The sequence below is a fragment of the Callithrix jacchus genome, chromosome 12 (genome assembly GCF_049354715.1).
Source record: "Callithrix jacchus isolate 240 chromosome 12, calJac240_pri, whole genome shotgun sequence".
In the NCBI taxonomy this organism is placed as follows: domain Eukaryota; kingdom Metazoa; phylum Chordata; class Mammalia; order Primates; family Cebidae; genus Callithrix; species Callithrix jacchus.
In genome coordinates, this window is record NC_133513.1 from 99,059,193 (window position 1) to 99,086,417 (window position 27,225).

Below are 27,225 nucleotides of genomic sequence, written 5' to 3' on the forward strand. Positions count from 1 at the left end.
GTTTCACAAACAATTAAAAATAGAACTGCCTGCTATATGATCCAGCATTCCTGGTATATATTCAAAGGAAATGAAATCAGTATGTTGAAGAGATATCTGCACTCTTATGTTTATTGCCATGCTATTTAGAATAGCCAAGATATGGATTTAACCTAAGGGTCCATCAACGGATGAATGGATAAAGAAAATGTAGTATATATTCATAGTGGGATAATATTTAGCCATAAAGAGAAGGAAATTCTGTTGTTTGCAACAACGTGAATAATCTGGAGAATATTATGTTAAGTGAAATAAGCAAGGCACAGAAAGACAAATACTGCACCAATACTGCATGATCTCACTCATATGTGGAATCTTAAGTTGATCTTAGAGAAATAGACAATACAGTGGTGGTTTACCAGAGACTGGGTGGTTAGCAGGGATGAGAGGGAGGGTGATGTTGGTCAAAAATACATATTAACAGTTAGATAGGAGAAATGAATTCAACAGATCTGTAGTGACTGTAGTTAATGTTGACATATTGTATTCTTGTAAACTGCTAAGAGTACGGATGTTAAATGTCTTATCACAAAAATGGTACACAAAAATGGTAACCACGGGAGGTGAAGCATTTGTTAATTAGCTACAGTTAACAGTTCCACAATGTATATATACTTATAAACAACATGTTGCCTATGATGAATACATAATATTTCATATGTCAACTTGAAAAATAAATAAATGTTAATGATAAGACAGTCTTCAAAGTAATAGAGAATTGAAGTACAGAAAAAAAGTTAAATCTATAAGGGAGAGAAAGAAGATAAGTTATGACTGTGCTTTTTATATCTCGTCTTATGAAAGCCATCTAGGAGCAGCAAGCCTTTACTCTCCTGGTGTTCCCAGAATGCCCAGTGCCTCTCCCACCCTTTCCTCAGCACCCTGTGCATACTTCTGTCTGTGATGTCATTACACCATGCTGCAATAGCTATGCACTTGTCTATCTTCCCAAATAGATTCTCTGAGAGACTAGAGTTTATTCAACTCTGGATCTCCAGAGTGCAACATAATATTTAGCATGGAGTATAAACTTGGTAAATATTGGGAAGGACAGAAGAAGGAAGAGAAAATAAAGGAGCTAGGAAAGAAAAATAGAGAAGAAGAGAGAGAGGAAGTTTGTGGACCATCTATTTAGAAAACAGAAATTCTAGTTTTCCAGAAGAAAATAAAAAGTACCAAAGGACATTACTATACTAAACTGATTTGAGACGGATTATTTAATATCTAAAGACAGATTTTCATCATCACAGAATAAAAGATTCAGGCTGACTCTAATACCTTTTTTAAAAAAAATTTTTATTTTAAGTTCTGGTAAACATGTGTAGGATGTGCAGAGATGTGTTGCATAAGTAATTGGGGCCATGGTGGTTTGCTGCACCTATCAACCCATCACCTAGGCAGTAAGCCCTGAATGCATTACCTATTTGCCTGATGCTCTTCCTTCATCCTCCACTCACCCCTTGCATGGCAGGCACCAGTGTGTATTGTTACCCTCCCTGTGTCCATGTGTTCTCATAGTTCAGCTCTCACTTAGGAGTAAAATCATGTGGTGTTTGGTTTTCTATTACTGTGTTAGTTTGCTGAGGATAATCACTTCCAGCTCCATTCATGTCCTGGCGAAAAACATGATGTCATTCATTTTTTTTTTTTTTTTTTTTGAGATGGAGTTTCGCTCTTGTTACCCACGCTGGAGTGCAATGGTGCAATCTCGGCTCACTGCAACCTCCGCCTCCCGGGTTCAGGCAATTCTCCTGCCTCAGCCTCCTGAGTAGCTGGGATTACAGGCATGCGCCACCATGACCAGCTGATTTTTTTGTATTTTTTAGTAGAGATGGGGTTTCACCATGTTGACCAGGATGGTCTCGATCTCTTGACCTCGTGATCCACCCGCCTCGGCCTCCCAAAGTGCTGGGATTACAGGCTTGAGCCACTGTGCCCGGCCCGTATTCCATGGTGTATACGTACTGTATTTTCTTTATTGTTCTATCATTGATAAGCATTTGGGTTGATTCCATGTCTTTGCTATTGTGAATAGTGCTGCAGTGAACATACATGTGCATGTATCTTTATAACAGAATTATTTATATCCTCTTGGGTATATACCCAGTAATGAGATTGTTATGTTAAATGGTATTTCTAGTTCTAGGTCTTTGAGGAATGGCAATACTGTCTTCCACACTGAATGAATGAACTTACATGTTTATCAACAGTGTAAAAGCACTTCTATTTCTCTAAAGCCTTGGCAGTATCTGTTGTTTCTTAACTTTTTAATAATTGTCATTCTGACTGGCATCAGATGGTATCGTGTTGTGGTTTTGATTTGCATTTTTTCCAGTAATCAGTGATGTTGAGCTTTTTTTTCATATGTTATGCTTTGAGAGGTGTTTGTTCATGTCCTTTGCCCATGCTTTAATAGCACTGTTTGCTTTTTTTTTGTAAAATTTTTTAAGTTTCTTGTAGATCCTGGACAGTAGATCTTTGCCAGATGAATACATTGCAAAAATTTCTCCCATTCTGTAATGTCTGTTCATTCCAATGATAGTTTCTTTTGCTGTGTAGAAGCTCTTTAGTTTAATTAGTTCTCATTTGTCAAGTTATGCTTTTGTTGTCATTGCTTTTGATGTTTTCATCATGAAATTTTTACCCATGCCTATGTCCTAAATACTATTGCCTAGATTTTCTTCTAGAGTTTTGGGTTTCACATTTAAGTTTTTAATTGATCTTGAGTTACTTTTTATATAAGGTATATATATATAAGGAAGGGGTCCAGTTTCGATTTTCTGCATAAGACTAGCTAGTCTTTCCAGCACCATTTATTAAATAGCGAATCCTTTCCCCATTGCTTTTTTGTCAGGTTTGTTAAAAATCAGATGGCTGTAGATGTACAATCATATTTCTGAGATTTCTATTCTGCTCCACTGGTCTCTGGATGTTTTTGTACCAGTAACATGCTGTTCTAGTTACTGTAGTCTTGTGGTGTAGCTTTAAGTCAGGTAGCATTATGCCTCCAGCTTTGCGCTTTTTGCTTAAGTTTTTTTGGCTATACAGGCTCTTTTTTTTGTTCCATATGATTTTAAAGTCGTTTTTTCTAATTATGTTAAGAATGTCAGTGGTAGTTTAATGGAAATAGCATTGAATCTATAAATTACCTTGGAAAGTATGGTCATTTTCATGATATTGATTATTCCTATCCATGAGCATGGAATGTTTTTCCATTTGTTTATGACCTCTCTGACTTCCTTGGGCAGTGATTTATATTCTTTTTGAAGAGGTCCTTCACTTTTCTGGTTACCTGTATTCCTAGGTATTTTATTTTGTTTGTGCAATTGTGAATGCTAGTTCATTCATGGATTGGCTTTCTGCTTGTCTATTGTTGATGTACAGGAATCCTTGTGATTTTTACACATTGATTTTGTATCCTGAGACTTTGCTGAAGTTGCTTATGAGCTTACGAAAATTTGGGGTTGAGATGATGGAGTTTTCACTTTTAAAATTGCACAATATTCCATGATCAATGTAAGAAAACAGAAAATGTGATGGACAAATAGAAGAGAAAGAATACTCACAGGCTCAGGACAGTAACAAAGTCACTTTTGATGTTTTGCTGCAGAACTTTCCAGATGTTTGTTTCTTTGCATATATAAATGTGTTTATTCAGAAAATTTAAAGGACATCATATATTCCATACATTTTTGAAACAACTTTTTTTCCATTAGTGATATACTATTCTCAAGAAAAATAAACCTCTGATTTCTAATGATGGTGGAATAGCTCTATCACTGTAAGCCTTATACAGATAACAATTATACAATATAGCAAAACATTCACAGGACTCTATTTGCAGGCACTGGAGAATAACCAGTATTAGAAACTAGAGTGGAGACTACCTGTCTTAATACTTCAACTACCATAACAAAATCCCATAGACTGAGTAGCTTAAACAATAGACATTTATTTCTCACTGTACTGGAGGCTGAGAAGCTCAAGTTCAAGGTAGAATTTATTCTGAGGCTTAGGTGGCCACCATCTTATTGTGTTAGCTCTGATAAAAAGTTGTCTCTTATAAAGACACTGATTATATTACAAACGTTCTACTTTCATGAGCCCATCTAAACATAACTGCTTCCCAAAGCCCCCTCCTCCAAACAACATCACATTGGGATTTGGGGCTTCAACATATATATTTTGGGGAAGTAGAAACATTCAATCCGTAGCACTACCCCTACAAGACAGGACTGTACCTGGTGAGACAGTTCTGAAAATGTATGAGTTAGGGTAGCTACTGGCCTGAGGTTTCCCAGGACAGAGTTCAGTGATAAAAGTTGGCAGACAAAAGTCAGTGGAAAAATCCAGGAAAAAGGGGAGATACAGAAGGAATCTGCTCAAATAGGACAGTTGATTTCAATCTGCTCAAATAGAACAGCTGAACAACACAAGTGTCAGCAAGACCCCAGTAGGTCAATTGAGAAAAACTATATGGAGATTTCAGTGGCAGCCCACAGCCCAGGAGATAAGAGTATGCAGTTAAAGTTCAGTCACATCAATTTCCTTCTAAAACAAAAACCACTCTTCAAAGGAATCTAACAGTAGCCAGAGTCTCTGCAACTGCAATGACTTTGTACAAATCAATTTAACTAAGCTGAGATTACATTTTCAGAATTCTCTTCACTGTGTGGTTCTGGGTTAGTGTTGGCTACAAGAGCAATGTGCATGGAATTCGGAAGGCACAAGTGAAGGAATAGATGGATTTTATGCTATGAAGGTTACTAAAGGAAGGTACTATAACAGATCACACATTTTCACGAATCTACTGCTTACCTTGTAGAGTGAGGCAGTTGATGGGCCCAGTATAACCAGCTTCCACTCTATTTTGTTAGCTTCTCTGAATCCCAGGACAAATGTGTGTGCATCTCTGTGGTGAAGGGCACCTATTTATAGAAGTTGAGAAACAGATACAGTTCTTATGGTTTCAGACTTGTCCCTGTTACTTTGTGTCCATCTTCCTCTCCTGACTACTAAACTTGCTGACTTCAGTTCCACAGAAAACAGACTTAAATAGTCTGCTTATTCAACAACCACATGGAGTTAGGTTTAAACTCTTTAATTTTTTAGTTCCTCATTAACAAAATAGAAAAACTGTGTCCGTGCTACCTGATTTATAAGATTGTCATAAGAATGCAATTAAATGATGTTCCAATTATGCAGCATTATTTCCCAGGTAATTTTGCAGCTACACTTGTATCACCCATATTCTAATTACAATGGAACACTCACCATTATCTGCCTATAGATGGAACTGCTATTTCTTACGCCTTTGACATTCTAAGATATGAGGGATGTCATTCCAGGCAGGTAGAGAGGGCTAATCAGTGAGCTACTACCTTTCAAAGTTGATTTCAAATACCAACCTTTTCAGAAACATTTTCTTGAATACCTCTTGTTCATAATCCATCTTTTCTTTTCCTGAAACTGCCTAGGATTCTTGTCAAAATGTCAAATTAAGCATGTCACACAACACTAACTACCATAAAGAGCCTCTACTATGTCTACCTTTGCCACTAGATTGTGAGCTTCTTGAAGACAAAGACTTCAATCCCTGTTGCTTTACCATGCAAAGATACTGTTGCATGGTCTAACATAGTATCTTCATAATCTCTGGCATTCAAGATGTGTATCTTGGCTTGAACTGTGCTGACTACAAGCACAGAATTATTTTGAATATATAAGACACACCTAAAAGCAAATCTACTTTTTTGGACACTTTTACTTTGTTGTTAGTTTTGCCAATTATGCAGGCTATACCAATGTAATGATTTTTAATAAGGTTCCTGATCTAACTATTTGACAGTAAAATTGGGGCAGTCAAATACCAAGTGTTTTATGCCTCAAGATTGAAAAACATGAATATTTATATTATGAGGAGGAAATTGTATGTAAATTGTTAGACAAAGGACCACAATTTATGTTGACTTTCATGGAAACTTGAGTTCCTTCCATTTTTTGACAAAGACAACCTTCATCACAGGAACTTGAATTGTTAAATCTGAATTCTTGACAGGTACTCTCACCTTGACTGGATGTTATTATCACTATCATCTGAATGAACACCCCTCCCAAAAGCCATTCTATACTCCCTCTCATTCATCTTAGAGGAATCAGAATTTGAGGTGTGTGTGTGTGTGTGTGTGTGTACCATTAAGTACCTATTGCATCAGCCAATTCCTCTCTTAGATTTGTGATGTTGACAGGATTGTTCTATAATCTTTGAGTGTATAAATAGTAAGCTAATGCTCCTAATGTTGTTCTCTGCTACTTGCAGCGAGTTTTACCTCACATTGTAATTCAGAAAGCAATAACAGTGGCAAAACTCAAAGTTTTAAAAAGCGCTTAAAGAAGCCCTCTCATCTTTTGCTCAATCTAAAGAAACCCTTAATGCACTCAGTAACAACATGATTTTACGTAAATTTGGTATCCATAGATTTTCCTGAAAGCCTGAAAAATGTCACGTTGTGTTCCATCGCTCTTTTTTCTTAATCTGTCAATCCAGATGCAGTGAAAGTGTTCATTAATTGTTTTGAATGCACAAACGTGAAATGCATGACAGACATTTTGCCTTTCTGCAAATGTAGAAACTAATCATCCTCCACTTGTTACATTTTTTGGAGTATAACTAAGTATAAGGCAAGATGCAGTCCTTTTTTCCCATTACTTGCCTAAGCTGAGTTTACTCCACCAATAAATTTAAATATGCTCAGTTTTCACTTCAATAGATTCACCATGGTACCACTGCAACTGGAAATAATTACTTTCATTTCAGCAAATTCTAGAAAAGAGTAGTTTATCCTACCATGCAAGTACACTTTTGTACAACCTTAACTATGCCATTATGAGAGACATGATAATAGCCCACCCACAAGAAGATTCTTTTAAGGAAGGAGCCTGTGTATAGTAGGTAGAGCAATGAAGAGGACTGAAAGCAAAAGCAGAGTTTGATTCAAATGGAACTAAGTAAACAATTTGGGGCAATGTACAATAAAAGCAATTTAAAACAAGAGTTTTAACTGAATTTTACAGAAGCAAACTGAATAAAGTAGTTAGGAAAATGGATATGGTTTCAGCAAAATAAGAAAAATATAGGATATTGGCACACGTAAACTAGGCTTGTCACATGTAGTTTCAGTTTTCGATCTCTTGCTTAAAGAGATGAGCTACACTTTGTTTTATTCGCAAGTTCACTTCAGGGATAAGCAGACTAGTGTCTTGATTTTATTTGCCTAAATACTTTGGTCATTAAAGGAAGGCGGTATTTTTAAATCCATCTGCATTGTGAAAGTGGAAAGTATTTAAGACGATAGAGAACAATCTTCAGCATATAATAAGACCTACGACGTTTAAAGTAGCAATTCTCAGTATTCTCCTATTGTGGCATTGCCCTTCTAAATCTGCAGAACCAGAACTGGCAATATTTGAACTTTAATGTAAGATAAACCTACAAGAGACTGATTTTAATCAGTTTATCTTTGATTGGGAATGAAATGTGAAATCAGTGGGTTTCTTCCTACATGGCTCAGAAACTCTTCATCCATCAAGAATGTGTTCATTTTACTTATGTCTTATTGTCTTGCCCGAAATAATTTTTGAATACTACTTCCTTAAGAGTTGGGTACAATAGGTACTATGGGATCTTATAAAACAATTTATCTCATATATGTGATTTCATTTATGGGAAGGAAGAAGGAGAGAGAGAAAAAAGTAACAGGCAGAACGAGAGAGAAAGAGTTTTTCAATAGTTTAGAAGACACTTTCTACTATTGAATACACTTTCTACTGCTTCCCCAGTGAGTGTCTGAGTTGGAGCAGTGGTTATCTATGTGCTGTGTCCTCTGCTGATCAGCAGCACGAGCATTACCCAGGAGATACTAGAAATATAAATTCTCAGAACCCACCCTACAGCCACCAATTCACAAATTTTTTGGATGGGGCCTAGTAATCTGGGTTATAACAAGCCCTCCAAAATGATTCTTACCCACAATAGCTATCTTTCTTGGTGCCATTATGGGATGAGTCCAATGCCGTTTCCACATCACATCCCACAAAGTATTAATCCTCATGAATCTTCTCTTCTTCCAGTTAAGTATCTTCCATTAGGCCTTTTCTGTTCTGGCTTCTAACTTATAACCACTCACCTTCTTTCTTAAAAAAAAAAAACAACCAAAGCTAAAACAGTTTGTAAATATGTTCTATCGAGTAGAAATCAAAAAACATTACTTTCCTCAAATCAATAAAGGTAAAAGTCACATGATTAATGTTATCATCATCATCATTTTTGGCAGCCACTGTTTCCTGATTGTTTCTATGAGCTCACTATTCTTATAAATGCATCATTGATAGAAACTCCTAAATACATATGGTCCTTGACTTATGATGTCTTGATATCCAGTCTTTCAATTTTACAATGGTCGAAAGTGATACCCATTCAGTAGAAGATACTTTGAGTACCCATAGTATCATTCTGGTTTTATTGTTGTTGTTGTTTCCATACAACGTTCAATAAATTACATGAGATATTCAACACTTCACCAAGTAGGACTTGTGTTAGATGATTTTTCCCAACTATAGGCTAATGTAAATTTTCTGCGCATGTTTAAGGTAGGCCATGCTAAGCTATCTATCGTGTTTGGTAGGTTGTGTGCATTGAATGCATTTTTAACTTATTTCAAGTTACAAAGGATTTATTGGGTTATAGTCCCATTGTAAGTTAAAGAATATCTGTATGCATCAAATATCCCACTAAGACAGACTAAATTAATCCTAATCCTCTTTTTTCCTTTTGCTCAGTTTCCCTTTAGCTCAGTTTTTCCTCCATGCTTATATGTGTATGCTTTTGATGTGTTCATGTGTCCAACAAAATTAATGTAGTGTTGACTCATGTAAGTGCAAATACAACTTTTGTAGCTATCTCAGTACTAGAACAGGATAGAACACACTGACAGGCATATATGAAGGCAACTATATACATATTTTGCTATATGTTTTTTGTTTCCTTTAAATTCTAATTCTCAAAAAATTGACACAAATCTCCTTAACTTTTCATCAAAACATATCCAACTTTGGAAGTTTCAATGTCTCTAAAACCAGGTGGGTTTTAAAAACTCTCCTAATTAACAGTTTCAGGAATTATGTCACTAAATGTATTTATAAGCAGAAAGCTTTTCCTCATGATGTGTATGAGGATGAGAAGAGATGAAGCCCTGGTGTCTATTTCCGTCTCTGTCACTGACTCACCCTTCATTGCAGTGGAAAGCCAATTAAGCTCCCCCAGTTTCTCCATTTGTGAAATTTAAAAAGCATCACTAGGAGGATGAGAAAATGAAGGTTGTGGAAACTTTAAATATGTGTAGATAAAGGGTTCTGTATTAATGTAAATTCTAATATTTAAAATAATAGAAGTGGACTAAATTTGGGTAGGAATTACATATAACTCGCCAATTCTACTCTAATTCAACTCTCCAAACCATCGGATCAGCCCTAACATTTGTTTGGACTTCTGTTAAACCTTTAAACTGAAAATCTTCCAACAAGTTATGTTTAAGTAATCACATACTTAACTCTTACTTAACTCTTTAATGAAATGATGAAACTGCAGTAAAAATGTGTTGAGCTTGACTAATAGATGACTTAACAGCATGAAGCTTAAAATAGTGAAATTCAGATTGGAACACTTTATTAGCCATCCCTCAGTCTACTAAGTTCAAAATGAACTGGCAATTCAACTTAATTAGCATAAACTAAAAGGATATTTATTATGATCAAAATATCACCAGAAGACATGGATAGAGCTGTTTGGATAACATAATTTGGTTACATTTCTGTCATGTGTTTTGTTCTTACTAGACTTACATTTTCAAGATGTCTTTGTAGTCTTAGGCCAATGTGGATTCACTCATAGCACTCTCTTTCATTATTTTCATTATTTTCATGATCTGTATCTTTAATATATAGATTTATACACATGGACTAAGTAAGCATAAGTCCTCATCAAGGGTATTGTCTTTCTGAATGCTTCTTCGCACTTTAAAAAATAAAATAAACAGACTCTTTGATCTCTTTATTTCAGGTTAGAGTGATTCTGTGCAAGAATGTGTCTCTTTAAAACACTGCTTTGAAACACTAAACAACCAGTTAAAATGTTTATCTACCTCTAAATTGAAGAAAAAAAATTATAAAATCAAATTCTATGAATAAATAAACTATAAAGTGGTAAACTAAAAGATTTATCAAAGACCATTAATATGGTGATTTTGTTTTTAAATGAGTCTTTTCAGTTCTAGGATTTTGTGTAGCATCATATAAAAATTCTAATAGGCTCAATGATATTAGCTTAGCCAAATTCTAAGGAAAAACTACTGGAAATTTGTGATAGCTCCTTCTCTTACTGAAAGCAGAGTTAAAACTAAACAGATGTTACCAATAACATATAATTAAATTTCTCCTGGGTCAGCACTCATTTCTCTCTTTCTCTGACACTCTCTCCCTGTCTTCCACTCACACAGGCACACACAGCTAAAAACAAAAGGGCTGGACAAGCCCTGGGAATAAAAATCACACCATGTAGTAAACCCAAGGCAATAACTAATTGAAAATACATATTACTGAATCCTTTGCTCTGAGCAAACTAAATTGGAATAGTTTAAGGATTCTGCTCCAAATGGCCTAGGAAAATTTCCCAATGCAGGAAACGCAACTTCGGCTTTGTCTCTTTGAAAGCTCACATAATGGTCTACCAACTTTGGGAAGAGTTTTCCTGATCTATTTAGAGTGCGAGGATTAATGGAATTTGCATCATTTTGGCTCAACCACTATTGCCAAACACTACAAAGTAAGAAACTCATCTGAACATTGACTAGTCATGGTTTCTGAGCACATAGCACTTTTTTTTATTATATATTGCCTTTCAGGTAGAGTATAGAATTGCACCACATACATTTTAGAAACTTTATAGGTGCTTCCTGTCACAACTTATTTAAACTATAATTTTAACTTATGTGAGTCATGGAAATTCAACTCTCATTCAAGAAAAGCAATGCATCGGTGAGTGCAGTTAAGGTAAGCCAGAGAGATGACAGTATCTATTGGGGTTTGTTTTTTCTTTTTATTTAGTTTGTTTTTGGATTTGGAATGAACAGGAATGATGGCAGGATAAAGTGGAAAGGGATTTAAGAGTAAGAAGCAGTTGGACTGAAGGATTATTCAGACTTTAGGTTGAGTATGGAAAGTAAGTAAGGCAGAGATTCAGATATTGGAATGACGTATTTAAAAAATGAAAAGTTAGAAAAGTATGCTGTAAATTTTTTAAATAAAAGGAACTAGGGGATTGAATGCTAGAAGAGTTAGATATCCTCGATTTTGCTGAGTCTGGCACACACTTAAAATCCTTCTTTGAAGTGTATTCCAGGCAACCGCATCCGATTGATACAAGTGTGCAATTGAAATAAAAAAAAAACAACTATTTGGTTCCCATATTTTGATTTAGATCCTTGGATGGCTAAGTCTCCTGCCTTTGAAGGCAATCTGTTGAGTCATTTCTCAGCAATGCGTGTCAAGCAGTGGCATATAAGAACTTGAGTGATTATATCTGTATTCACAGCCTTATAAGAGAGAAAACAATCTCACTATGAGATCAGTGAAAATCAAGACTGTGGCATTTAAGGAGCAGCAGGAACCTAGGTGTTTGTGACAACATTTCATTTTGCTGACAAGAGCATGCTTAGTTGTGTGCCTTAGACACTTAAATGCCAGCTTATTTATCTTCCTGAAGAAAAAAAAGATGTTTCGGGCTGATGATTTGAGGTGACATCTACATTATTGTATCCCACCTTAGTTATGTCAGCTAAGATGAAACGGTTTTCTACAACACAGCATGGGTCACCATCAGCCCCACAAACTACAAAGAAAATGCCAATGCTAATTAGAAACAGGCGCTGTTGTCATAGCAAGTGGAACCTCTCATCCGCATGGGCTGGCTGGCATAATTTCATTTGGGGCCACCCTTCACATAGTGCTCCAAAATGATAGTTTCCAGGGTGACATGATTGCGTACTAGGGTAATATTTCCTTGACTTAATTCAACAAATATTTATTATCATGTGAAAATCCATACTAGAAGCTAATATAGGAGACTAAATGACAAAGCACTTGAAGTTTTTGCCTGTACAAAGTCTATCAAATGAATTATTTGTATTTGTCCCTCCATATCTCTACAAAACTGTGATTTCTTTAAGACTAGTTTCCTCAGTAGTTATCATATGCATTTGTTGCTCAGAGAACTTCTGACAATGGAAATACCTCCAGCCCACTGGCTCATGAAACTTAGGTGGCTGTACTCTCGGTCTCTTTGTTTCACCATTATAACCTTAGCATTGCATGAAACCTAGTAGATGCTCCATAAATAATTTTGAATAAATAAAAAAAAAATTATTACACAAAGAATAAGTATTTATACGCATTATATTGGCACAGTTCAATGTGCCATTGACGTGAGAGAAGAGAGGAGTTGTTTCTGACTGCATGGATCATAAAAAGTTTTTATTACTAAGTTTAAAAGGCTAGTGTTTCTTTACTAAGTGTGGTCATGGAAAAATTGATGACCAGGTTGGAAAAATTGCGTTTTCTTAGATAGAGCAAGAGTTCACATTTTAATGATGAGGAAAATTAGTCATAACAGAGGGAGAAGTAAGGGCATTGGGGGTAGGCAGGGAGAGAGAGATTGAGAGAGAGGACAGTGGCTAATGATGTAAAAAGATGCCTGGAAAGTCAAAATCACTGGCCTCAAGACAGTGGTAAGAGAATTATTTGGAAGGACTTCTATTTCTGTCTGTACTCAACTGTATTTTCTTCATGATTGTCTTCAGGAAGAAAAAATGCCCGCCCCAGAGTTTTAATCCAAGCTTTTAATTTCCTTTGTTAGGAGGAGACAGTGTCATCTGCTGGAGATGTGGCCTGAGGAAACAGAAAGGTATGAAATAACTTGTCATCTAAAATGTATGTTAGTGCAATGGTTCAGAGCATGAGCCTCTCAATAATGAAGAGAAAGAGCTCTTCCCTCCCCACTGACATGCTACTTACTTGCTGTGAAGTCTTGGGAAACTTACTTCCTGAACTAAAGCAGTTCCATTTACAAAACAGGAGTAATAATCACACCGTGTAATAAGGATGAGAATTCACTGAATTAAGAGCTAAGCTTTACTGAGTAATTTCAACAGGTGGTATGGCAATATCTTTAAATGTATTTTCACTTATATTTCCATATTTTAATTCGCTAACTTGATTTTTAGCATCTACAAAGGTAGGCACTGTACCTTATGTCTCTGTGTGCTTAACTGTGCTCAGCATGGAGTACTGCACAGAACCTATGATTTAAATATGTTAAAATCATAGTAACTTTGAAAATATATCTTTCAGTCAGTCTTGTTTCTTCACCACTGTGTTCCATATGAGTTAGTAATACCAAGGAATTTTCATTAGAAGAAAGAGGCCAGAGTTGAACAACATATCACATGATTGTATTTATTTTTAAAGCAATGTCAAAAAATGCTAACTTACCTTTGTCATCTATTACAGTTTCATCATGAGAGTATAAATATCATGAGATTTTTTATCATTTTATTTATCAGTTTTATCATGAGAGTTTAAATTTATCTCACCTCTGAAAAATGTATAAGGCTTAAAGGCATGTATTTCCACTTAATTTTATCTGCATAAGATAGATACCTTATTTTCCTTGAATCTAAGTTTTCTTTGTTCTATACTTCAACCGTCCTCTTTCTATTAATCCTTGTCCTAATTTTATGACTTCTAATCTTACTCACTCTTAGTGGAAATATATAAACTTGGGCATCCTAACCACTTTTGTCTATCCTCTGTGGAATACAATCCATTTGCTTGGATGCTTTAGCTACTCTCCCCTAGGTAAGGAAATGAATCATAACTTATGTTGCAACCACAAGAATTGGAGTTGTCCTCCCTCAGAATCCGCTGACATTTCTAACAATAAGATTTTAAAAATAAGAAAGAATTCAGATCCAACTGGCATATGATTCAGTTCTATGGTTTTCTGGGATATTTTCATGTCAAACACAATTAGAATTAGAAGTCTTTGGGTTTGGTGGGAGATACATAGTTTCATTTCTCTTCTAATTTATATAAAACATAGCCTATTAAGCATAGTATAGATGGAGAAGACCTAAGATAGCCTCTTTCCCAGAGATTTTTAAAACATTTTAAATAAAATACTACATTTTGGCATATGAAACATTGGTGAACTCTCAACAAATAAGCCAAAGCAATTCCTCTTTCATGTAAGTAGAGGTTTTTGCCCTTCCTCTTCAGAGTCTTCTTACTCATATTTCCATGGAAAACACTACATATTTCTGTAGAAGTTCAGATATGAAGAATATAGTTTGAAATCCCCTATCTTTTCCAACCTTTTAAATTTTATAGATGAATTCATAGCCCCCCCTCCAAATGACTGATTTTGATGTGCTAACTCTTAAAATCGTTGGGACCAGAATCTAGATATCCTAGCATCTATGTCAGTGTTTATTCCATCCTATCACATAATTCATAGGCTTGATCATCCCCAGTAAGTTCTTTTGGTTTGGCTTAAACACTGGACTCCTATGAACCAAACCAAGGTTTTGTTAGGAATAAACTAGAGGGCAGGGAAAGATGGTGAGCAGACAGTTGACTGTGTCTGCTATGAAAACCCAGAAGCCAGAGATAATCACTTTTGCTTTTATTCATCATTCCAATCTTTACAGCATTTTAAGATTCTCTTCAATTAAAATATACCTAAAAAGCCTAATTGTTCAATTATAACATATGCAAACTAAGTAAAATTTGATGCAGAGGCTTCTGAGAATTTTGAATAAACAAATAAAATCATTACAAAAAGAATAAGTATTTATGCTCATTATGTTGGTACTGCTCTTTTCTCCCATACCTCTATCTTAAATATGTATAAGATGGGCATCATCATCACAGGTCTCTTGCAAACACCTTTGCAAGCCTAAAGAAGGAGAAAAAGAATATGTCTTGATCTTTTACATTATCGATATAAGTAAATAATTCTATTCATTTAAACTGTGATAATCCAAGTTTTTATTTTTATTGTTGTTGTTATTTGGATAACTCATTTCTAACTGACAAATACAGCATAAATTCTACTGAAATTTCATTTTTCCAAGGGAAACCTGTACTATAAAAAGATGCTTTTGAATTATCAATGCCTTTCACACTAGTAAGTTCTCTCCTTTAAAAAAAAAAAGCAAATATGATGTATATTCCCACCTATTGTTTTGAATTAAAACTTGGTACAGGCCAGACATGGTGGGTCATGCCTGTAATCTCAGCATTTTGGGAGGCAGAAGCAGGAGGATTGCTTGAGCCCAGGAGTTGTAGATCAGTGAAGGCGGCATAGTGGGACCTCAACTTTACAAACATAAAAATAATAAACTTAGCTGGGTATAGTGGTGAACATCTATAGTCCCAGCTACTCAGGAGGCTGAAGCAGGAGGATCACTTGAGTCTTGGCATTCTAGGCTGCAATAAGCCATAATTGCACCCCTCCACTCCACTCTGGGCAACAGAGCAAGACCTTGTCTCTGAAAACAAACAACAAACTTCGTATGTCATACATTTGTAACTTCTATCAACTTTGAAAACCTCTTGTATTCAAAGCATGTATGTATTCATTCCAAAATTTTCAAGTGTTCTCTGTGATCCAGAATTCATGACATATGCTGGGAGCTTATTACTGTGGTCAAGGGGGTCAAAATCAAGTAAATAATAGTGAAATATAGGAAGACAGTCAGCCAGGAGCAGTGGCACACACCTGTAATCCCAGCACTTTGTGAGGCTGAGGTGAGCGGATCACAAGGTCAAGAGATCGAGATCATCCTGGTCAGCATGGTGTAACTCCATCTCTACTAAAAATACAAAAACTATCTGGGCATGGTGGTGCACACCTGCAGTCCCAGCTACTTGGGAGGCTGAGGTGGGAGAATTGCTTGAACCCGGGAGATGGAGATTGCAGTGAGCCAAGATCGTGCCATGGCACTCCAGCCTGGTGACAAAGTGAGACTCCATATTAAAAAAAAAAAAAAAAAGAAAAGAAAAGATACTCAAAATTTATTTGCATATTAGTTACAATCTTTGGGGAAATCTACCAACAGTTTTTCAAAGAATAAATTTTCAAACTCTAAATGCTAAATAAATATGTAAAGACAAAATAATTCATACTCCTATATTTTAATTGGTAAGTTAGTACCACCAGATTTTCTGTACCTTGTTGTCTTTGTCCATACATATGTATTCCTAATTGCATCTAGATTGAGTATTTAATTAAATTTTCCATATGTATGGTTTATTAAACTTTTCTTATCAGATAGAGAGTTTGGGGTTGATTGCAGATGCCTCTAATGGGAGCCTGGAAATTTATGTCTGTAACATCTCTTGGCCAAGTTGTCATATTGTAAACCCATAAAATTATAACAAACTCTTTATGCATATTCTTCTTGCATTGTATCTAGGAAGTTTGTTAATCTATCTTTCTCTTTTAAAAAGTGTTCCTCCGGCACATTTCTGATTAAGAAAAATTCGAGCACTTACTGAGTCAATTGTATTTCCATTCCCCATTAATCCATGATTAATATATAACAAGTAAAGTACTTTATTTGTTCAAGTGCTAATTTTGATATGGATGGCTCCCCATAGTCTACATACTTTTGCTGGTAGAAAGTCCAAAGCAAAAATAATTTAGCAATAATGAAGATAAACTATAAGTAGTTGTCTCAAAACTGACTGAATAAGGCTAAAGGAAGAAAAATGATACATTTTTAACTTATTTATCTGATAGTGACTTCCTCTTCTAAAGAATCATGCACAGGCATATTGTTATGAATATTCAAAAGGATTTTTAATGGCTTAATAATTTTTCTTTGTTTCTAGGAAAAGTAGTCATAACACACATTGAAATAGAGTATCACACTTGTCAGGAGCAGATAAAATAATGTATCATTTGACAATGTCTATCTTTCATATCATTGACTAAGGCAGACCAGCCATCAAAGAAAAGCATTACTCCCATCTGGATTTTAATATAGAAATATCATAGAACTTGCATAATAGGATTCCCCTGATTACAGGTAGAATGTCTAAAGTATAAATGTCACTTACCAGGAGTTATAACTATCAAAAGCTTGTCTTTTGTCTATTTGAAATAAATAATATATTAGCTCCAGATTTTCCCAGCATGAAGGTACTACTCACTTATAGTCTCTGAGTATACAGACATTGGTAGTTAACAAAGTCCAATGGAGGAAAGAGAAGGAAGCTTATTTTACTCATTTTATTTTTCCTTCACATGTAAAGTGATCCTTTCGCTAGTTACACTCCTTTTTCCTCTCTGACACACCCTCTGGTCTTTTCCTACTCTGTGCTCTAGAGTGCTGACCCCTATAGACATCATTCGGACTTCCTTCCTTGCATTTGGCCAATGGGAGACACTGGCAGAAATTGGAAGGCAGGTGGCGATTGAGATTGGAATATCTATTTCCTCTCCTTCTTCCTTTGCTGCTACAGCTTTCAGTGGATGCGCTCAACATTTACAGCTGCTAGAGGAAGCCTCCTTTTTCATAGTTCAACATTTTCTGAAGGCTCCTGTTGTATAGTTCCCTCCTCTCCCTTCACCAGGTTAGGGATGGAAATGACTTTCCTTTGTTGCTAGTCTCTAGGTGTATCACCATTTCCTGTGGTTTAATTAACCATATCTCCATCACTGTAAAGTTCTCTTAATAGTTCCCTATAGGCCGGGCGCAGTGGCTCACGCCTGTAATCCCAGCACTTTGGGAGGCCGAGGCGGGTGGATCACGAGGTCAACACATCGAGACCACCCTGGTCAACATGGTGAAACCCCGTCTCTACTAAAAATACAAAAAATTAGCTGGGCATGGTGGCGCCTGCCTGTAATCCCAGCAACTCAGGAGGCTGAGGCAGGATAATTTTCTGAACCCAGGAGGCGGAGGTTGTGGTGAGCCGAGATCGCGCCATTGCATTCCAGCCTGGGTAACAAGAGCGAAACTCCATCTCAAAAAAAAAAAAAAAAAAAAAAAAAAGAAAGAAAGAAAAAATAGTTCCCTGTAGAATCAGTAAATCAGTAAGGGTCCCAGGAGGAGACAGCAAATTCTAAGAGTTCGACTAAATAGCCCCAAGAAAACATTCGAGCTTCTTAATTTTTGTTTATTTTTAAGGTACAGTATACTGTTTCCCTGGAAAGAAACATTAAAAGGATTTGTTACTAAACTAATGATCTTTCCTTCTGAATTTTCAGAAAGCAGAAATATTATACACAGGCAAATATGATTTGTAGTCATTTTTTCTTGCCATGACTTATACCTCACATAAATGTCACATGTTCAACTCAGAAATATACATTAGATCAGGATAATACTTACACAAATTAAGGATTTGCCCTTTTCTACTTAGAAAAGCATATCACAGGCCGGGTGTGGTGGCTCACGCCTATAATCTCAGCACTTTGGAGGGTCGAGGCGGATGGATCACGAGGTCAAGATATCGAGACCATCCTGGTCAACAAGGTGAAACCCCGTCTCTACTACAAATACAAAAATTAGCTGGGCATGGTGGCGCGCACCTGTAGTCCCAGCTACTCGGGAGGCTGAGGCAGGAGAATTGCTTGAACCCAGAAGGCGGAGGTTACGGTGAGCCGAGATCGTGCCATTGCACTCCAGTCTGGGTAACAACAGCGAAACTCTGTCTCAAAAAAAAAAAAAAAAAAAAAGCATATTACAAAGCAAATGTGTGAGAATAAGGTTGTCATAGGTACAACCATGACACTGTACTACTTTATTTTTCAAGAAAAGTATTTTCAACGTTTATTAGCAATATTCTGTGATTTTTTAAAACACCACAGATTCTCTTGATCGCACATACCACAGCAAAGAACAATGCTTCTTAAGACACAGACAGAAAGATAACTTTTTTTTCCCAAGAGCTTCTACTGAGGGATGAGTGACAAATTGTCTTATTGCTTCCACTTATTAAAGTACTCCCTTAATTCCAAGCTAAAGAAACATAGATTCCACAACATTGATATGAAAGCAGTTACAATAGGCTTTTTAAAACTAATTTTGAACTATATTGAGATTATTTAGTTACCTGAAATTAAACTAAACTTCAGATATCATAAATATTGATATATATTTAAGAAGCCAAAAAATCAAAGATAGAAGTAACATCCTTCTTTTTTTTCCCTGAATTTACCTGTTTATATTTCACTTTTATGTACGTAGACCTAGCACAGTTATTCTCTTATATGCTAGAAAGATTAAAAATCCTTAAGTAAATGCTATGGACCAAGCACATCTTTGTAGAATGTGTGTTATGATAGTATTACTTTAAAATTATTCAAATGTAACATGTTTTTAAGCAATCACCCTAAGATTCATGTCTTTAGATACTGATACTATCATAACATTCTTTAATTAAAAAAACGTCTATTGATCATCTACTAAAGTCAGGTTCAGGGTAAAATATGCATTCTGATGAGAAACTTATAAACGGTGGCCAGCAAATAATCCAAACATCAGTCTTCATTCTCTAAATAGGGGTCTTGGTTCTTCGTCAAGTAATAAGCAGACAAATTTGATTAGTATTATCTTTGTTAGTGAATGCACTCATAAATACAGTCGTGTACCATATAATGAAATTTTAGTCAATGATAGACCATATATGGAATGGTAGTCCCTTAAGAATGTAATGGAGCTGAACATTTCCAATCATCTAGTAATGTAGCTGGCATAACATGGTAGTACAAGGCATTACTCACATTTGTGGTGATGGTGTAAATAAATCTAGCATGCTCTGAGTCATATAAAAGTACAATACTTACAATTAGGTCAAGTATGTAGTATTTGATAATGATAATAAATGACCACATTAGTGATTTATTTTTACCATTCTACACTTTGTATCATTACTTTAGAATGTGATTCTTCTACTTGTATATAAAAAAGAAGTATAAAACAGCCTCAGGAAGGTACTTTAGGAGGTATTTTCAAAAAAGGCATTGCTATCATAGGAGGTGATAGCTCCATGCATATTCTTGCCCGTGAAGTCCTTTTAGTGGAATAAGAGATAGAGGTGGGAGACAGGGACATGGGTGACTCTGACCTTGTGTAGGCCTAACCTAATGTGTGTGCTTGTGTCTTAGTTTTCATACAGAAAGTTAAAAAAAAAAAGAAAAATATTTAAAGTAGAAAAAACTTATGGAATAAGGATACAAAGAAAGAAAATATTTTTGTATACTTATGTATTGTGTTTTAATCTAAGTATCGCTACAAAAGAGCTAAAAAGTTTAAAAATTTTTAAACTTTATAAAGTAAAATCGTTAAGGTTAATTTATTATTGTTGTAAGAATAATTATTTTTTATAAACTTAGCATAGCCTAAGTGTACAATGTTTATAAAGTCTATGGTAGTGTACAGTTATGTCTCAGGCCTTCACATTCACTCATCATTCTCTCACAAAGCAACTTCCTTTTCCTGCAAGCTCTATTCACGGTAAGTGCCATGTAAGACTGTATCATTTTTTAAAAACCTTTACAGAATTTTTCTGTACCTCTTCCATGTTTAGGTAAAGAAATACTTACCATTGTGTTACAATTGCCTATTTAGCACAGTGACATGCTGTACAGTTTTGTAACATATGAGCAATAGGCTACACCTTACAGCCTAGGCGTATAGCAAGTTATAACATCTAGGTTTGTATAAGTACACCCTTGATATTTCCACAACACTGAAATCACCTTAAGACACATTTCTCAGAAAGTACCTCCACTGTTAAGCAATGTATGACTGTATATTGTAATTTTTATCTTTCGAGTTTATATGATATTTCTTTTCTTGAAATCACAGTACTCTGACATATTCACAAATAGAACTTTATAGAACTGTACTTACATCCTTATATCCTTAAAGGGTTCACATATAGCTCCAGGTAACCATACAGATTTGCACACATTTTTCCTCCACAAATTTAAATTTCACCATCTGTTAACCATAATAAGACTAATTAGCAAAAAATCACTGCATGCTACATCTTCAACAACAGGAGACAACATAGAGACATTCAGAGCTATTTTAATGAACCAGCTCTGCAAATCAGACTTTTTTGTGAAGGAGTACATTTATTAGAAAGTTTTACACAGTACTCATAGTTTTAATATTTCTTCTTTTTTTTTTTTGAGACAGAGTTTTGCTCTTGTTGCCCAGGCTGGAGTGCAATGGCGCGATCTCGGCTCACCGCAACCTCCGCCTCCTGGGTTCAAGAAATTCTCCTGCCTCAGCCTTCCAAGTATCTGGGACTACAGGTGCACACCACCATGCCCAGCTAATTTTTGTACTTTAAGTAGCGACGGGGTTTCACCATGGTCTCGATCTCTTGACCTCGTGATCCACCCACCTCAGTCTCCCAAAGTGCTGGGGTTATAGGCGTGAGTCACCGCGCCCGACCAATATTTCTGTTATTTGCTTCTACTTTAGAGAAAAATGAATGTTTTTATGTAAAAGTAAGTTGGACTGAATCTTTGTTTTTTCTTATATGTTTTCCTCAACATAGCAGGCAAAGAAACTCAAATAAATCCCAACATTATAAATGCTGTAAGACCACTTTAAATAAAAGTTATTATTATTAATTAATCTCATTTTCAGATAAGGTAGCTGATGTTTCATTAAGATTTTGTCTAGCTTGTTCATTTACTGAGCTAGTAAATGAAAGAGTCAGGATTTTGAACACCAGATTCAATTCTCAGTCTCCTTCAAATGTACTAGAAGCATCCCAGCCAATGTTATGTAAAAAAGAAAAACTTTTGACAAATTAAATTGAAAAAAAAATTTTGAGCAAAGGATGATTCATCAATTGGGCAGCTCTCAGAATCAGGAGAGGTTGAAAGAGTTTCTCTCTGCAAGGTGGGCAGAGATTATTTATAGATAGAAAAGGAAGTGAGATGCAAAAAATAGCATGCCCAATCAGTTGGCAGCCTGTGATTGGCTGAGACTCAACTATTTTCTGTTAAAAAATACTCCTGAATTATACTTTCAGTCTGTGTACATACCAAGTTAGGTTGCAGTTCCTTAAGCAGGGACTCAAGTTACTGAGGCAGTCTCAGGGCAAATTCAGTTTAACAATTATACGAGCAAAGGCATGGCAGAATTGAGGGCACTGGCAAATCCTAAAATTGATTTAACAGTCAGCATCGCCATATGTTCAGAATAGAATGGGTTGAGGTATGATTATTTTTTTTAGCCCCAGATGCCTGCTTTGCTAATATCAATCAGCAAAATAATCACAAAAGAGGAATGTGTATTAAATGCAGGTTAAAGACAGATTTCTTCACACCTACAAAAAAAATCACAGTATTTCCAATTCAAACAAATCAGATAGCTCAATATCACTGATAATTTTATTAGACCTAATCCTAAAATTATTCAACATGAAAGTTATTAAATTAAGAAGAGATTGGGGTCTACTAAGAGATTTGTAGATTTAATAACCTGGTATGGCAAATAAATAATCTTAGATTTGTTACTAACTGAAGATATTATCAGTGAATATAGTCAAGATGATAAGGCAGCACCAGCGTCCGGCAGAGTGCTCCAGAATTCAATGAAAGAAAACTTTTTGTTTAACAAATTAGACATATACTTAAAACTAATCTCTTAAATAAAAGTAGATAAAGGAAACTCAAAAGAGGATGGAAAACGTTCTTTAGGTTTCTTTCATTCTTATAAGCTGTAATTATAAATTTCAATAAGTAATCTTCCTGACCCCAGTGATACTTCCAAAAAGAGTGCAGCTGTATTTCCAATATTCTGCACTCCCACCTCCCCATAGGAGCCATCTCTGGTTATGCCCTAAAGGTAGAGGTCCTCCAGGCAATTACCTATTGCCTGTGACTATTAGCATAACTGGAAGAAGCTGATCTCATGTACTTTACTTTTTATCTAAAAGTCTCTTGAACTACAAAAGAGATCACTAGCACAACACTAATTTCAGTTACTTTATTCTCCTGGCTTTAAGTACAGGTCATGAAATGCAGGTTATCACAGGATCTGGAGGTTAAATAACGGAATTAAATTATTTATAAAAAAAGAAAACTCCTCAGCTTATAATGCCTATAATTCCAGCATTATGAAAGCAAAGATAGGTGTATCACTTGAGGCCAGGAGTTCAAGAAAAGCCTGGGCAACATGGTGAAACTGTATCTGTAAAACAAATACAAAATATAGCTAGGCGTGATAGTGTGTGCCTGTAGTCCTAGCTACTTGGGAGGCTGAGGTGGGAGGATCACCTGAGTCCTGGAGGTTGAGTCTGCAGTGAGCCATGATTCAGTCACAGGGCAACAGAGCAAGACCCTGTCTCAAAAAAAAAAACAAAAAAAAAAAACAAGAAAAAAGCAAAGTCCCTAAGATAGATATATATATATATAATTAGCATATGTATATGTGTATTGTAATGGGGCAGAAGAGACAGTGACTGGTGCATGCTGCTGATCAGCAATTTGTACGTTTGGTCTGAACAGTGTTACCTAACTATACAGAGCATAAATAGTAAGTTCGAAAGCAAAATCTGAATACATCTGTAAAATCTGTATAGTTAGAGACTATTGTCTTTGTATTCAAGTCAAGTTTGATACTCATTCCAGTGTTGCTGAAAGAGGACAGTTACAGTTGAACTTTCCTTTCCACTGAACTAGAATTAAATACAAATGTATATATCCCATTCTGTTAATTTCTAACCATCCTTTGGTTCTGATCTTACTATTTAGAAATTAACAAGAAGGAAAGTGTCCAATAGTAGAGTTTAATAATTTACTACTGCTGCAAAGACAATGAGAGCACTAGCTCTCAAAAGCAGTGCTGAATTCTGAACAATCATCCAGATCCCAAGGGATTTTTTTCAGGTTCTTCGAGGCTTTTGATGTCTGTTTTCCTGATATTGAAGCATTTCTTGTATTGTCATATGGCTGAACCACAGTGTTCAGGGTTCTTAAGTTTATTTACATAAACCCTCAAATGCCTTTTCCGGCATATCCCCAATTTTTGATTTCCTGGGTAAATCCCTATTTCATGCATCACAAATTTTAACATAGGTATGGAGTCAGCTATAAATTCTCTCATTATAGATAGATGTAGTTTAAAAATTAATATACAAATAGAGATAGATGTAGATCTATAGATATTTAAATAGATATCATATCTATATCTGACTCTATCTTTATATATATTATCAGATAGATAAGTAGATAGATATAAGCAATTGAATAATTCCAAGTGTTGGTAAAGATTTAATGCAATGAAAACTATTACAGGAATAAATCTAAATCAGTACAAAGATTTTGGGAAATAATATGGCATATTGTTAAGTTGAAAATGCACCTATCTCACCAATCATTATTTTCACTCTTAGACATGTATGGTATGAAGAAACTCTTGCATCAGTGCACCAAAAGACATAAAAATAAATGTTTGTAGCAGCATTGCTTATAGTAGCAAAAATGTGAAAACAAACTAAATGTCTAATGACAGGAGAAGGGATAATAAATTGAGGCATATTTTGATACAGCTTTGGAAATGAATGACCTACCTGTCTCAACATGAATAAATAACATCAACAATGCTGCTTCATAAAATGAAGTTACAGTAGAATAAACTCAGTCTATCACCATTTATATAAAGTTCAAAAGGTATGAAACTAAAGAGCACAATGGCCTTCCCTTATCCATGATTTTGCATTTTGTGGTTTCAGTCACCTTTGGTACAGTGCAATAAGCTATTGTAAAACAGAGAAAGACCATATTCACATAACTTTTATTGCTGTATATCATTATTTTAATTGCTCTGTTTCATTTGTTATTGTTAATCTCCTACTGTGCCTAATTTATAAATTAATCTTTATCATATGTATGTGTGTGCAGGAAAAAACATAGTATATATAGAGTTCATTAAGTACTGTCAGTGGTTTCAGGCACACACTGGGGACCTTGGAAGCATGCCTCATGGATAATGGGGGTGACAAGCCCCCATTTCCTATGGGAATACTCATGCTACTGCATTTTATATAGGAACACTCACCTATCTTGTAATTGTTTAAGTAACAGAGTGATAATCATACACCCCATATATTGTCTATCCTGATTGGGAAAGAAGAGAGGATGTGATCAGGGAAAAACACAAGGCTTCAACAGTGTTCTGTTTTATAAGGAGTGTGGTTGTTACAGAAAATACTTTAGACAAATTAAATTTAGCCAAGTTTATTTGAGCAAAGAAATGATTCATGAATCAGGCAGCAGTCCTAACCAAAAATGGTTTATAACGATCCATCCCACCCACCACATGTGCAGGTTATATTTATAGCCAGAAAAAAGGTAGTGACATACAGAAATAATCTAAATGGTCACAGACATTTGTCTTATATGGCAATGTTTCATTAGCCTTCAGCCTCTGATTGGCTGGAGGCTTTGCTGCTATGATTAGCTGAGACTTGGCTACTTGTTAGAAGAGTCTACTTTCACATTGTGTTACAGTCTGTTTACACATCAAGTTAGGTTACAGTTCACTACCTACTGAGAAATCTTTAGTCCAAACTTAAAATACCTATGAAGGCAGCTTTAGTCCGAACATATTTCAATTTAACAGTGGTGAAACATGTGACCATTTTATTATATTTTATAACACATATAATTCATATATATTTAATATTTCAGAATAAACAGATTTAAGACATTATAAAACAATTTTAAGCTGAGTCAGAAATCTCTGTGCCTTCAAGAGAAAAAGGCACTATATTATGTGAATACTAATATGTATGACATTTGATTAGGAGAAAAATGGTACCATTGACAGATAAAAGTAGAAAGTACTTAATACTGCTTATAATAACATGATATATAATATAATGAGATATATGTAAAATAAGCATAATTCTGATGTATTGTATACAATTAATGTATATTAGCTATTCTCCTGTTGGTCGTCAACACAAAGTAAGCATTTGGCTTTGGAATAATAATTATGATGCCATAGAGCATAGTGATTAAGATTGTGTGTGTGTGTGTGTGTGTGTGTGTGCGCGCGCGCATGTGCATGCATGTGTGTTAGAGAACCTATGTTTGAATCTCAGCTCCAGGTCACTAGCTATGTGACTTTTGTTAGTTTTCTACTATGAGATTCAGGTTTTTTATTTTTAAAAATGACATAAGAAATCTTAGTGTTATTATGAAGAGTAAATGAGATAAAATGGGGCAAACAAAATTTATTTAGTAATTTTTTATTTGCCAGGCACTGCGTTAAGTCTTCAAATAAATTAATACAAACATCAAAATGACAACAAGACTACTTCCTGGATTATTCTACTTGTTCATAAGCAGCTGTTCAAGGCATTAAACTTCAGCAAGGAGACTGTCAAATCACTGCATCTAACATAAATGGCACACTGTCTTGAACTTTTGATTTCAAGCTTTAAAACCAAGAAAAATTTACTTAAACCTAAAAGGTATTCACAATATTTTCATATACTCTAAGCCAGTTTTATCAGCTCCTTGTCTCTAATTTGATATTTCAATCACACTGGTTCCTGGTACAGTTGCTTTGATTCACTGAGACAAATGCATTTTTTTATGTTTACCAAGAGAAATATATTAAAGTCACGTTTTTATATTGTAGCTTTTGCTTAAATATTTATAAGCTTGTTATGAGGTATGTGGCCATTTAGAATCGATATATTCTTCTGGTGAATTGCTCATTTTATTGTTATTGCCTGCCTCTCAATCAATAGCAATACTTCTTACCTTGAAATCTTTCTTGTCTTTTGGTCAGTGTTTAAATGGCATGATTTTTTTCTTTTTCCATACATTTCATTTCACAACATCTGTGTCTTTTAATTAATGATGTCTCTTGTAAGCACCATATTGTTGAGTTTTATATTTTATGTAGTCTGATGATTTTCTTTTTAGTAAAATAGTTCATGTATCTGTTATTTAATTATTGATATATTTGGTTACATATCTACTTTATATTTGTTCAGTTATTTTTTCCTTTTGTCTCCTTT

General features: G+C 35.2%; 1 long non-coding RNA gene across 1 annotated transcript in view; it reads left to right on the top strand.

Moving 5' to 3' along the window:
* Nucleotides 1-27,225, top strand: part of LOC118146383 (uncharacterized) — a 139,032-nt gene that overhangs the window by 11,656 nt on the left and 100,151 nt on the right. The window contains exon 3 of the long non-coding RNA XR_004732152.3: nucleotides 13,007-13,054. This is a non-coding gene — a long non-coding RNA (uncharacterized LOC118146383). The remainder of the gene's footprint in view (nucleotides 1-13,006; nucleotides 13,055-27,225) is intronic.